This window comes from Pan paniscus, chromosome 8 (assembly GCF_029289425.2).
Source record: "Pan paniscus chromosome 8, NHGRI_mPanPan1-v2.0_pri, whole genome shotgun sequence".
Classification (NCBI taxonomy): Eukaryota; Metazoa; Chordata; class Mammalia; order Primates; family Hominidae; genus Pan; species Pan paniscus.
Genome location: NC_073257.2, coordinates 115,397,674 through 115,411,761, shown reverse-complemented (window position 1 = coordinate 115,411,761; position 14,088 = coordinate 115,397,674). Strand labels below are relative to the sequence as shown.

At 47.2% G+C, this 14,088-nt stretch overlaps 2 protein-coding genes across 2 annotated transcripts in view; one reads left to right on the top strand and one right to left on the bottom strand.

Annotated features, from left to right (window-relative positions):
* The window catches only part of NEURL1 (neuralized E3 ubiquitin protein ligase 1), a 96,842-nt gene that overhangs the window by 65,256 nt on the left and 17,498 nt on the right, over positions 1–14,088 (bottom strand). The gene's annotated exons all lie outside the window — the stretch shown is intronic.
* CALHM3 (calcium homeostasis modulator 3) overlaps positions 7,820–14,088 on the top strand; it is a 47,300-nt gene continuing 41,031 nt past the window's right edge. Inside the window, exons 1-2 of the mRNA XM_057299002.1 lie at positions 7,820–7,876; positions 9,880–9,941. The gene's annotated coding sequence lies outside the window, so the exon portion shown is untranslated. The remainder of the gene's footprint in view (positions 7,877–9,879; positions 9,942–14,088) is intronic.

Sequence of the window (14,088 nt, the reverse complement as noted above, 5' to 3'; positions counted from 1 at the left end):
TACAAAAATCAGTAGCATTTCTATACACCAACAACAAACTAGCAGAAAAAGAAACAAAGCAATCCCATTTACAATAACTACAAAAAAAAAATCTAGGAATAAATTCAACCAAGGAAGTGAAAGATCTCTACAATAAGAACTGTTAAACACTGATGAAAAAAATTGAAGAGGACATAAAAAAACTGAAAGACATCCATGTTTATGGATTAAAAGAATTAATATTGTGAACATTACCATATCGCCCAAAGCAATCTACAGATTCAATGCAACTCATATCAAAATGCCAAAGACATTCTTCACAGAAATAGAAAAAACAATCCTAAAAATTCTATGGACCCCACCCCCCATATAGCCAAAGCAATCCTGAGCAAAAAGGACAAAGCTAGACATATCACACTACCAGACCTCAAAATATATTAAAAAGACCAAAACAGCATGGCACTGGCATAAAAACAGACACATAGACCAATGGAACAGAATAGGAAATCCAGACATAAACCCATGTATTTATAGCAAAACTGATTTTCAATAAAGGTGACAAGAACATTCATTGGGGATGGAACAGTCTTTTCAACAAATGGTGCTAGGAAAACTGGATATCCATATGCAGAAAAATGAAACTAGAGCTGTATCTCTCACCATATATAAAAATCAACTTAAAATTGGCTAAAGACTTAAATGTAAGACCCAAAACCATAAAACTACTAGAAGAAAACATAGAAGAAATGCTTCAGGACATTGGTCTGGGCAAAGATTTTATAAAGAAAACCTCAAAGCACAGGTAACAAAAGCAAAAGTAGACAAATGAAATTATATCAAACTAAAATGTTTCTGCACAGCAAGGGAAATAATCAAGAGAATGAAGAGATCACCTGCAGAATAGGAGAAAATATTTGCAAACTATTCATCTGACAAGGGGTTAATATCCAGAATATACAAGGGACTCAAACAACTCAACAGCAAAAAACAAACAAAAATCCTCCAATTAAAAAACAGGCAAATGAGCTAAATAGATATCTCTCAAAAGAAGGCAGACAAAACCAACAAGTATATATTTTTAGATGTTCAACATCACTAACCATCAGGGATATGCAAATCAAAATGACAATGAAATATCATTGCACCCCAGTTATAGTGGCCATTATCAAAAAAACAAAAAATTACAAATGCTGGCAAGGAGGCAGAGAAAGGGGAACTCTTTCTGCAGGCGGGAATGTAAATTAGTACAGCCATTATGGAAAACAGTATCGAGGTTCCTCAGAAAAACTAAAAACAGAACTGCCATATGACCCAGCAATCCTTCTACTAGGTATATATCCAAAGGAAAGGAAATCATTATGTCAAAGAGCTGCACGCCCATGTTTATTGCAGCACTCTTCATAATAGCCAAGATATGAAATCAACCTAAGTGTCGATCAACAAGTAAATGGATAAAGACAATGTGGTATACATACACAATGGAATACTATTTAGCCATTTAAAAAACGAAATTCTGTCATTCATGGCAATATGAATGAGCTCGGAGGACATTACGTTATTGAAATAAGGCAGGTACAGAAAGATAAATACCAAATGTTCTCATTCATATGTGGAAGTGAAAAAAGTTGTTCTCATAGAGGTAGAGAACAGAATAGTAACCAGAGGCAGGGAAAAGGAAGGGGGAGAGGGATAACCAAAGGTTGGTTTACAGATTCAGAAGCACAGCTAGATAGAAGGGATAAGTGCTAGTGTTCTATAGCACTATAGGGTGACTATAACTAACAACAATTTATTGTACTTTTTTTTCTTTTTCTTTTCTTTTTTTTTTTGAGACAAGGTCTTGTTATGTCACCCAGGCTGGAGTGCAGTGGTGCCATCGTCTCTCACTGCAGCCTTAAACTCTTGGACTCAAGTGATCCTTCCACCTTAGCCTCCAGAGTAGCTGAGACTACAGGCATGTGCCAACATGCCTGGCAATTTTTTTTATTTTTTGTAAAGATGGGGGTCTCACTATGTTGCCCATGCTGGTCTCAAACCCCTAGCCTCAAGCGATCCTCCTGCCTCAGCTTCCCAAAGTGTTGGGATTACAAGCTTGAGCCACCAAGCCTGGCTCTGTATATTTTCAAATAGCTAGGAGAGTGGATGTGAATGTTCCCAGCACAAAGAAATGATAAGTGTTTGAGTTGATACACATGTTAATTACCCTGATTTGATTATAACACATTGACTATATATATCAAAATATCACTGTACCTCATAAAATGTATAATTATTATGTGACAATTAAAAATAATAAAGGCTAAAAAATACTGTCAAATTATATACAGGCAAGACAACTATAAAATCCTCAGTAAAAAAAAAACTAGAAGGATTTTGCCCCTAAAAAATTCAAAAGCATCTTTAGGCTCCTGTTGCACTTCAAAGCAGCCAAAACTGACTACTGGAGAGCGTGCCTTAGGAGGGTTCCTACAAGAGGTACTCAGGGAATTCCAACCAGCAGATCATGGCTCTGCATCAAGACACCAACTAGTAAATGCAAATTCGTGTGTTTTGGTGAAAATATTTATGTATGTATTATTTTATACTACTATTCCCTACATTGATGTTTTACCTAACAAACCAATAAGGTTTCATTCTGATTGCATGAGACAAAGAGGACTTCTTTTTTTTTTTTTGAAATGGAGTTTTGCTCTTGTTGCCCAGGCTGGAGTGCAATGGCGTGATCTTGGCTCACCGCAACCTCCACCTCCTGGGTTCAAGTGACTCTCCCGAGTAGCTGGGATTACAGGCATGTGCCACCACGCCCGGCTAATTTTTTTTTTTTGTATTATTAGTAGAGATGGGGTTTCTCCACGTTGGTCAGGCTGGTCTCGAACTCCCAACCTCAGGTGACCCGCTCACCTCGGCTTCCCAAGGTTCTGGGATTACAGGCGTGAGCCACCATCCCTGGCAAGAGGACTTTTAAGAACATAAAAATGAAGACCCAGAAAAAAAACACACCAAAACGCTGACTGTCAGGCCTCTGAGCCCAAGCCAAGCCATCATATCCCCTGTGACCTGCACGTATCCGGATGGCCTGAAGCAAGTGAAGAATCACAAAAGAAGTCAAAATGGCCAGTTCCTGCCTTAACTGATGACATTCCACCATTGTGATTTGTTCCTGCCCCACCTTAACCGAGTGATTAACCTTGTGAAATTCCTCCTCCTGGCTCAGAAGCTCCCCCACTGAGCACCTTGTGACCCCTGCCCCTGCCCACAGAGAAAAACCCCCTTTGACTGTAATATTCCACCACCCACCCAAATCCTATAAAACGGCCCCACCCCTATCTCTCTTCACTGACTCTCTTTTCTGACTCAACCCGCCTGCACCCAGGTGAAATAAACAGCCTTGTTGCTCACACAAAGCCTGTTTGGTGGTCTCTTCACATGGACACACATGACATTTGGTGCCGAAACCCGGGCAGCTAGCATTCCAACTTCTGTCCCTTATGGCCAGTTTTTCTCCTTCTCATCGATCACTCCCACCTACTCTCCCAATGAAACTTCCACCTATCAATCTCTTCCCACACAAGGCAAATGGTTCTTGGACCAAGGAGAATATCTCCTTCCAGCCTCACGGGCCCATTCTAATCTATCATCATTTCATAACCTCTTCTAGGTTGGTTACAAGCCACTAGCCCACCTGTTAGAACCTCTCATTTCCTTTCCATCATGGAAATCTATCCTTAAGGAAATCACTTCTCAGTGTTCCATCTGCTATTCTACTACTCCTCAGGGATTGTTCAGGCCCCCTCCCTTCCCTACACATCAAGCTCGGGGATTTGCCCCCGCCCAGGACTGGCAAATAGACTTTACTCACATGTCTCAAGTCAGGAAACTAAAATACCTCTTGGTCTAGGTAGACACTTTCACTGGATGGGTAGAGGCCTTTCCCACAGGGTCTGAGAAGGCCACTGCGGTCATTTCTTCCCTTCTGTCAGACATAATTCCTCGGTTTGGCCTTCCCACCTCTATACAGTCCAATAACGGACCGGCCCTTTATTAGTCAAATCGCCCAAGCAGTTTCTCGGGCTTTGGGTATTCAGTAGAACCTTCATACCCCTTTCTGTCCTCAATCTTTAGGAAAGGTAGAACGGACTAATGGTCTTTAAAAAACACACCTCACGAAGCTCAGCCTCCAACTTAAAAAGGAGGACTCTGTCCAGGATAGAGCCCAAAAACTCACCAACCAAGCAAGTAATTACACTGAACCCCTTGGGCACTCTCTAATTGGATGTCCTGGGTCCTCCCAATTCTTAGTCCTTTAATACCTGTTTTTTTCCTTCTCTTATTCAGACCTTGTGTCTTCCGTTTAGTTTCTCAATTCATCCAAAACCGTATCCAGGCCATCACCAATCATTCTATAAGACAAATCCTCCTTCTAACAACCCCACAATATCACCCCTTACCACAGAATCTTCCCTCAGCTTAATCTCTCCCACTGTAGGTTCCCACGCCAACCCTAATCCCGCTGGAAGCAGCCCTGAGAAACATCACCCATTATCTCTCCATACCACCCCCCAAAATTTTCCCTGCCCCAACACTTCAACACTATTTTATGTTATTTTTCTTATTAATATAAGAAGACAGGAATGTCAGGCCTCTGAGCTCAAGCCAAGCCATCATATCCCCTGTGACCTGCACGTAAACATCCAGATGGCCTGAAGCAAGTGAAGAATCACAAAAGAAGTCAAAATGGTCGGTTCCTGCCTTAACTGATGACATTCCACCATTGTGATTTGTTCCTGCCCCACTTTAACTGAGTGATTAACCTTGTGAAATTCCTTCTCCCGGCTCAGAAGCTCCCCCACTGAGCACTTTGTGACCCTCGCCCCTGCCTGCAAGAGAAAAACCCCCCTTGACTGTAATTTTCCACTACCCATCCAAATCCTATAAAATGGCCCCACCCATATCTCCCTTCACTGACTCTCTTTTCAGACTCAGCCCGCCTGCACCCAGGTGAAATATACAGCTTTATTGCTCACACAAAGCCTGTTTGGTGGTCTCTTCACACGGACACGCGTGACACTGACGTTAATCATTTATAAGTGAGTTCTTATTTTTTCCTTCATATGTTCTTGGATTTTCCTAAAAGTATATGTTACCTTTATAAAAATTTAAGCAATAAACCGTTTTTAAAGCAACTATCTGGGCCAGGAGCAGTGGCTTACACCTGTTATCCCAGCACTCTGGGAGGCTGAAGCAGGAGGATTGCTTGAGGCCAGGAGTGTGAGACCAGCCTGGACAACATAGTAAGACTCATCTCTACAAAAAATTTAAAAATTAGCCAGAGTATGCTGGTACATGCCTGTAGTCTCGGCTACTCAGAGGCTAAAGTGGGAGAATTGCTTGAGCCCCGGGGGGTCAAGGCTGCAATAAACCATTATCACGCCACTGTACTCCAGCCTAGACAACAAAGCAAGACCCTGTCTCGAAAAAAAAAAAAAGAAACAACAACACCAAAAAAAAACTATTGCTGGTGATGGTAGTAGAGTTTAAAATGGTGACAAAAGTGATGACGATGGTGTAATGTGATGTCCAGGACAGGTGGCCCAAAACAACAGACTCAAGGGAGATTTGGCATCTTCTGGATAAGCCCTTAAGGGGTTCCTTAATCTCTATGGAGGGAACTAGACCCGACCAGCCCTCAGATGCATACGATGTGGAGCCCAGGCACTGACTCCCAGGGACTTGCACCAAGGCAGGTGAGCCCAGGACTCCACTGTGGTTATATTATGCACTTCTGGATACCTAGCCCTGCCTGGGCACTGAGGGGAAGAATATGAGAAGGAAACAAAATTTAACCTTTTCTAGACATAGGCACAACCACTGGCAATCACGTATCAATTATCTCATTTATTCCTAGATACCACTGGTCAAAGCAGCAAGACGACTCTGCTGACCATACTCTCTTTTGGGAGGGGACAGGGCTATAAAAGTTCATTTTTTAAAAAAGTGTTTTTTTCTTTCTTTCTTTCTTTCTTTTTTTTGAGACAGAGTCTTGCTCTGTTGCCTAGGCTGGAGTGTGATGGCACGATCTCGGCTCACTGCAACCTCCACCTTCCAGGTTCAAGCAATTCTCCTGCCTTAGCCTCCCGAGTAGCTGGGATTACAGGCACCCGCCACCATGCCCAGCTAATTTTTTTGTGTTTTTAGTAGAGACAGGGTTTCGCCATGTTGCCCAGGCTGATTTTGAACTTCTAACCTCAAGCTATCCACCCACCTCAGCCTCCCAAAGTGCTGGGATTATAGGCATGAGACACCGCACCTATAAAAGTTTAAACTGTAAAAGCAATATGTGCTTATTGTTAAAAATAAATAAATATAACAGTACTGATTTGTGTGGAGTAAAAGCATCCCGTTCCCCAACACTACTCAACCCCAGCCAATTCTCCAGAGGTAGCCCCTGGTAACAGTTGGGTGGGTATCCACTCAGCCTTGGTCTGTGTGTGTACAAACAAACAAAGTAAATATGTCTGAGTGATAACTAGATGCACAGGTAGATATCAAGGTATGGAACCACAGAATAGAGTTGTTCCCCAAGATACCTGCACTGCTCACTCCCTCACCTCCTGCAAATGCCATCAGGTCTTCTCTGGCCCAACCTATTCAAAGTGCTGTTCCCCAGACCCCCCAACTCATAATCCCTGTATCTGCCTCACTCATGGTTTCTTTCTCTCCAGGGCATTTTTCATCATCTGACATCCATATGTCATGTTTTTGGGTTTTAAAAACCTGTCTCTCTTCATAAGAATATAATTCCATGAGACAGAGGACTTGTTCCCTGCTGTATCCTAGTACTTAGAACAGTGCCTGGCACACAGTAGGCATTGACTAAATACTGGTTGAAAGAAAGGAATGAAAGAAAAGAGGGAGAGAGAGGGAGGGAAGGGAAGGGAGAGGAAGAGGGGGAAGGAAAAATGTAGCACTCTAAATGCAAACAGGCCCATACTATACATATTACACAATTTGCTCTTTTCTCTTAATAATATAGTAGACATTTTTTTAAAATCATGGTACCTCATTAATGTGAAAAGCTGCAAGGTATTCCTGTGAATAGACGTCATCATTTACTTAACCCACTGCTTCCTTCCTGAAACTCTGTGTGGGCAGTAAGTGGAGAAAGGGGCAAAATAAGGTACTCCCAGTCCATGGCTCTTGGCAATAAGCTTTCCCAAATTTCAGTCTAGGAAATTGACTGTTCATGGATCAGGGCATGCAAAGTTACCCTCAAGAGACATAAAGGAGACCTGGCTGGAGGTGAAGAAAAGATGTGTTCATTGGATGCCAAAGATCGGTGAAAAGGGGATGTCACTGAGGCACACCACGGTGAGGCCCACGGGAGCAGAGCCAGGGAGATGGTGGCCTGCCAGGCCCAAGTGTTGGGTCCTCCTGGAAGGCATTTCCCTGTTGGTGAAGTGGCCTGGGCAAGGCTCAGGGCCCATAGGCATTGAACTCTCAGACTGTGTTCTCAACTTGCCAGGCCTAGAGCAAGTTCACCCAGCACTCAAAGAGCTGCTGCAGGGGAGAAAGTGCCAGGAAGTCCATCTGACAGAAAATTTCTCTTTGGGAAACAGTACATTGACTTCTGATTTGATTCATGAACCTTTGTGGACTTGATTACAGAGAGCCAGGGGCTTCCAGTCCTATCAACTCAGAGGAGACACAGAGGAGATGAAATTTGGGGCCAGCTCAGGCAAAGGCCAGATGTGGGCAGGAGAGGACTCACTACGGAAACCAGCCCCTCAGGCTGACCCACCTAGCTCCTAGCTCACAAAGCCATTGTGTTGAGTAAATGAGGTCAGAGCTGTGGGTCTTGGGGCTCAGGGCCTGGTACACAGTAGGAGGTCATTAAACAGTAGGTATTTCTTGTTTATTATTAGAAGTTTGAAGAAGGTGAGTAATGGTATAGGGCAGGTCACACAATGGTGACTCACACCTGTAATCCCAACACTTTGGGAGGCCAAGGCAGGAGGATTGCTTGAGCCCAGGAGTTCAAGACCAGCCTCGGCAATATAGTGAGACCTCATCTCTACAAAAAGTTTAAAAATCAACTGAGCATGGTGGCACATGCTGGTAGTCCCAGCTACTCAGGAGGCTGAGGTGGGAGGATCCCTTGAGCCCAGGAGGTGGAGGCTGCAGTAAGACGAGATCACGCCACTGTACTCCAGCCTGGGTGACAGAGTAGGACCCTGTCTCAAAAAAGAAAAAAGAAAAGGGAGGGAGGGAGGGAGGAAGGATGGAGGGAAGGAAGGAAGAAAGGAAGAGAGGGAGGGAGGGAGAGAGGGAGGGAGGAAAAGGAAAGGAAATAAATCAGGAAGTGTAAGTCTTCCAGGTTTTTCTTCCAAAGAAGGAAGGAAGGAAGAGAGGGAGGGAGGGAGGGAGGAAGGAAGGAAGGAGAAAGGAGAAAGGAAAGGAAATAAATCAGGAAGTGTAAGTCCTCCAGGTTTTTCTTTCTTCCAGAATCGTACTGGTTATTCCAGGTCCCCTGAGGAGGAATTTACATTTTTCCAAGCTCTCCAGGCAATTCGTAGGCCCTTAGAGAACCACTGCACTGTGCCATATCACACCTCTAAACTCTGCTCCCTTGGCCTCTCTGGCCCTCTGACCTTTCCTGATTCTCCTTGTACCTCTCCCACACCTTCTTCATGGTTTCATTCTGTCTACCCTGTGATATTTCAACCACTCTCATGGTTTAAGTGACACCCACTGCTGACAACTCATTGTGGCCCCGATCTCTCTTCTGAGATTCAAGCTCACACATGGAGTTGCCAACCCAGCGTCTCCCCCAGGATATCTCAGGGCTCTTCTGACACACCCTGGCCAAAACTCAACCTATCATCTTTCCCTCCAACCCCCGCCTTCTGCTTGGGGTCCTGATGGGATCACCATCCTCCCAGTCACCTGAAAACCTGGCACCAGGAATAATCTTGGATTATTCCCTCACCCTAACCGCCTGCATCATTCAGTTATCAGTGCTGCCAAACACAACCTTTTATTTATTTATTTATTTATTTATTTATTTATTTATTTATTGAGATGGGGTCTCACTCTATCACCCAGGCTGGAGTGCAGTGGTGCAGTCTCAGCTCACTGCAACCTTCGCCTCCCAGGCTCAAACGATCCTCCCACCTCAGCCTCCCAAGTAGCTGGGACTACAGGCGCACACCACCACACTCGGCTAATTTTTTATATTTTTGTAGAAATGGTGTTTTGCAATGTTGCTCAGGCTGGTCTCAAACTCCTGGACTCAAGTGATCCACCTGCCTTGGCCTCCCAAAGTGCTGGGATTACAGGCATGAGCCACCGCACTCGGCCAAAGCACACCTCTTAAATATGTTTCAAACGTGTTCCTTCCTCTCTTGGACCACATCTGTAGTTCAGGCTTCAGCATCCCTCCCCTAGACAACTTCACTTCCTTCATAAGTGGTCTCCCAACTTGTCCCTCTTAACTCCATCCTCCACAGGGTAGCCAGCGCGATCTTTCCAAAAAGCAAATCTAAAACTTTCAATAGCTCCTACTGCCCAGAGACACCTAGGGTCTGTGTGGACACTAGTTCATTCGTCATCTGCTTTCACTTTCATGGCTGAGCTAAATGTTTCACTAGGTGGTGATTTGTTCTTGGCAACAAGATGATGTTTTGCAAATGAGTGTCTCACTGACCTTGCAGAAGTGAAAGTTTACTATACCTTTATAAACAGCCTTGGCTAATGTACTAGCATGACTGCTAAAAGAGCAGTGACTGGAATTTTCATAGTAAACAATGCAGCATCTCCTGCCCTAATTTCCCCAGCACCAGGGGCCTTCTAGTTAGGATTCCCCAGGCCCACACTTTCTAACATCTCTCTTTCCTTTTCCAGTCCCACACTGGTCAGTTACAGCCTCCTACGTCCCAGCTGTGCGTTTCCTGTGAAAAGAATAAGTGAGTAAATGAGAAGTTATTTTAAAGGACGTGAAGTGGGGAACTTCCTCTGGAAAGAATATCTAAACACACACTTGATGTTTCTTTTTTTTTTTTTTTTTTTGAGACAGAGTCTTGCTCGGTCGCCCAGACTGGAGTACGGCGGCGCGATCTTGGCTCACTGCAACCTCCGCCTCCCAGGCTCAAGCGATTCTCCTGCCTCAGCCTCCCGAATAGCTGGGATTACGGGTGCCCATCACCACACCTGGCTAATTTTTGTATTTTTAGTACAGACAGAGTTTCACCATGTTGGCCAGGCCAGTCTCAAACTCTTGACCTCAGGTGATCCACCTGCCTCGGCCTCCCAAAGTACTGGGATTACAGCCGTGAGCCACCTGCCCAGCCTGATGTTTCTTGAGTAGACTGAGATAGAGCTAAGGCCACAGGGTGGTGAGGTGGAAGGGGAGAGGGGGCTGTCCAGAGAGAGCCCCAAGGCTGGCCTGAGGCACCTAGAGTTGAGCACACCCCTGTCAGTGGCCCTGGGCATGCATGCTTCCTGCCCCACTCCCTATCCTACGTATGGGGCCCTTAGGGTCCCTGGGTTTTGAAGTAGCTGCCCCAAATTAATAGCCCAGTTAATAAGTGTCAGAGTCAAGGTTTGAACCCAAGATCTGCCTGTCAATCTCACTCCCTTGCCACAGTGCCAGGGGCTACTCCCTCTGTTCCCCACCAGCCCTGCCCTCTCTGTAGGGCTGGGGGTCTGAGCAGGAGGACTTCCCCAGACAAACTTTTGGGTCTGAGGGGCCAGACCCTGCAGACTCAGGAGTCTAGAGTGAAGAGAAGCCCAGGGGCAGATGGCCCAGGCTGGGGCAGGAGGGGTCAGAGAGCAGAGGCCTCAAGGAGAGTCCACACTCCACTTGACAAGGAAAGGAGCCTGGGCACAGAGAGGGATAGTAACCAGCCCGGGGACGCAGTCCATGGCAGGTAAGAAACACTCCCTTTGGAAGGCCGAGGGGGGCAGATCACAAGGTCAAGAGATCGAGACCATCCTGACCAACATGGTGAAACCCCATCTCTACTAAAAATACAAAAAAAATTAGCTGGGCTTGGTGGCGCATGCTGTAGTCCCAGCTACTTGGGAGGCTGAGGTAGGAGAATTGCTTGAACCCCAGGAGGCGGAGGTTGCAGTGAGCCAAGATCGTGCCACTACACTCCAGCCTGGCAACAGAGCAAGACTCTGTCTCAAAAAAAAGAAAAAAAAAGAAAAAGAAACATCCCCAACTCAGTTCATCCAGGAGACCTCCTGGGAGAGGTGCAAAAAGAAAAAGAAAAAGTAAAAAGACTGAGCCTCTGGGACAGATCGGGGAAACCAAGGCTAAAGTCACACTGACAACAGCGGGGTCAGGGCCAGACCCAGCTCTCCCAGCCTCTTGGACACCTCTCCCTCTCCTCTCACCTCCCCTTCCACCTCTCCCACAGCCCTCCCCTGGCCTCACTGCCCCAGGCCTCACACTAGGCTGCCCCAGAGGCCTTGGGGGATTCCCAAGCTGCAGACCACTCCAGTCAGATTCATCCGCACCCCTGTCCTCCCACCTCCCACCCTCACCAGCTCCTAGGCCAGAGGCACCTTGGCCCCACAGTATAGAGGTCTGAGAACCAGAGGACCAGGGGCCCTGGGTTCTAGACCTCCACCTGCTTCAACTTGTCCTGTGAGTCTGGGTAGGTCCCTGCTCCTCTGTGAGCCTCAGTTTCTCCTCTGTGAACTGACAGAGTTGGACATGACCCCAGACACTCTCCATTCCTGAGGCACTAGGCGTGGCTCGCGGCTGTCCGCAGTCTGTGAACCTGGCAGGGGCTGAGGTATCCCAGGGCTAGCCTCTGTGGCACAGGCACCTCAGTGAGCCTTGGAGAGGCCACTCAGGCCACACCCTGGGGCAGGGCCCAGTGGGGCCTCCCCAAAGCCCCCAATGCCTCCCAGTGAAAAACAATGAATTTCATTCCAAATAAGGGAACTACAGCAAAGTTCCCTGCCACGGCCCAGTTCCGGCTGGTTTATGTTAGCTGGACAAGACTAAACAGACCTTCACATTCCCAGTAGTAAGCACTAAAAATGAAAATGTGCCTGCTTGTCTCTGGAGCACTGGGGCAAGGGAGAGGCCAGTGCTCCCCTGAGGCCTCCCGAGAGGCTCAGCAGACCTGGGGGCTGCCAGGGAGGGCTGCTGGGGAGCGAGCAAGACTTCAGCAGGCAGCAAAGCCAGGTGGGCACCGGGTGATGGTGGCCATGGTGGCCTGGGGGGGTGTCAATGGAGAGGGGCAGGGGGTCCTTTATGTCGTAGAGGTGGGAATGTGACAGGGAACCAGAAATGAGAAGGTAGAGGGAGAGAGAAAGACGGGGAAGGAGTGAGGCAGCCAGAGACGAGAAGACCCTAGGGGCCCCCACCACCTGCCTTGACTGGGAGGCCAGGAGGGAGGGAAGAGGGGAGAGAAGGGACCCAGCCACTTCCTGGACAATACAGCACCTTGTTCCCAGTCCCCCTCCTGCCTCCCTCAGTGTGGACACAACTAGCTTAAGATAAGAATTTAATTATTTACAAAACAGAGACACCTGAAGCCCTCCCCTTTCCCACACAAGCCTCCCTCCACACATACCTGCCCTTGAGCCCAGCCCAACCCTGCGGGCGCTGGGGAAACTGCCGAGCAGCACAGCTCCCGTCCTTTTTATGTTTGTTTGGTAGAGACGGGGTTTCTCCATGTCACCCAGGCTGGTCTTGAACTCCTGGGCTCAAGCAATCCACCCACTTCAGCCTTCCAAAGTGCTGGGATTCCAAGCATGAACCACCTCGCCCAGCCAGTTCCCATCTTAGAAATGACTAAACTAACACTTGGAGGGACAGAGAAGTGCCCTGCCCAAGGTCACCTATCTGTGGCTGGCAGAGCCAGGACCAATGGTCCCCACAGCTTTTGAGTCCTGTGAGTTGGCTGCACAGCCTCAGGCCACACTGTCACTGGTCAGCCTTGCCTCATGGCTACACATAGGTGGCTCCATCTCCTCCATCAGCTCCTTGCCCACTCCCAAGAGAAAGCCCCTCTCTGTCCATCCAAACTTCTCCACCATTCTTCAAAGCAAACCCCTTCTCCTGGAAGTTCTCCCTGATTCCATTCAGCCTAACTGACCACTCTCTCCTCTGACTTCTGACCTCCCTCTGCCCGAGTGATCAGCAGCACAAGTTCTATGAGGGCAGAACCATGTCTGTCTCCAGAGCCTGGCACAAGGCCTGACACCTAAAGAGCACCCAAAGAACATCTGTGCCATCAATGAATGAATGAATGAATGAATGAAGCAATGGTTCCATCTTGCTCTTGTCTGGGCCCCAGAGCCTGGTATTCAGAAAATGTCATTTCAACAGAGAACTAACTGGATGTGGCTGCGGCAGCCCTGAAGAGCCCATAGAAGAAAAGTTTGAATTCCCCAGAATCAGCCCATTCTTGCATTAATTTCAAAACATAGTTGAGTGCCTACTGTGTGTGCCAGGCACTAGTGGTGGTGATACAGCAGTAAGCAAGACAGACAGTAAAAAATACAGACAAGCAAACAGGCCTGGCAGCTAGTGTGATCAGTGCGAGGATGGTGAAGCCCAGGGCAGCCAGAGAGGGACAGCAGAAGCCATCTAATCCACCCGGTGGTCAGGGAAAGCTTCCTAGAGTAGGCGAAGCTAAGCCAAGACCTGAAGGATGAGCCCAACGATGGCAACCATAGCTAACATTTATTATGCCTTTATTACTAGTCAAGCATTACCTCAAATAAGGAATTAGGACATGGAGAAGTTAAGCTTTGAGGCCCAGGGAGCCAATACAAAGTCCAATTCCAGAGTCTATGTCTTGGCTACAGTGCATTCTATCCTGCCTACCTTTCCTCTTTCCTCCTTGCACCCCAGGTCCCCTCAGATGCTGCTGGAGAATTCCAGAGGCCTGCTGGGCTGCACCAGCGTCAGCATGTGGGTTGGGTTTCCATAGCCCAGTGGGACCCCCAGGCCTCTCAGCCTCTCAGGTTCCATGGCCAGGCCAAGAGAGGGGGTCTGGGGGTCCCTGCAGACCCAGAGCTCCCCCTGTGTCCCTGGGACAGACTGGCTGGTGGAGAAAGTTCCCCCTCTTCTCAAGTGCCTGAGTT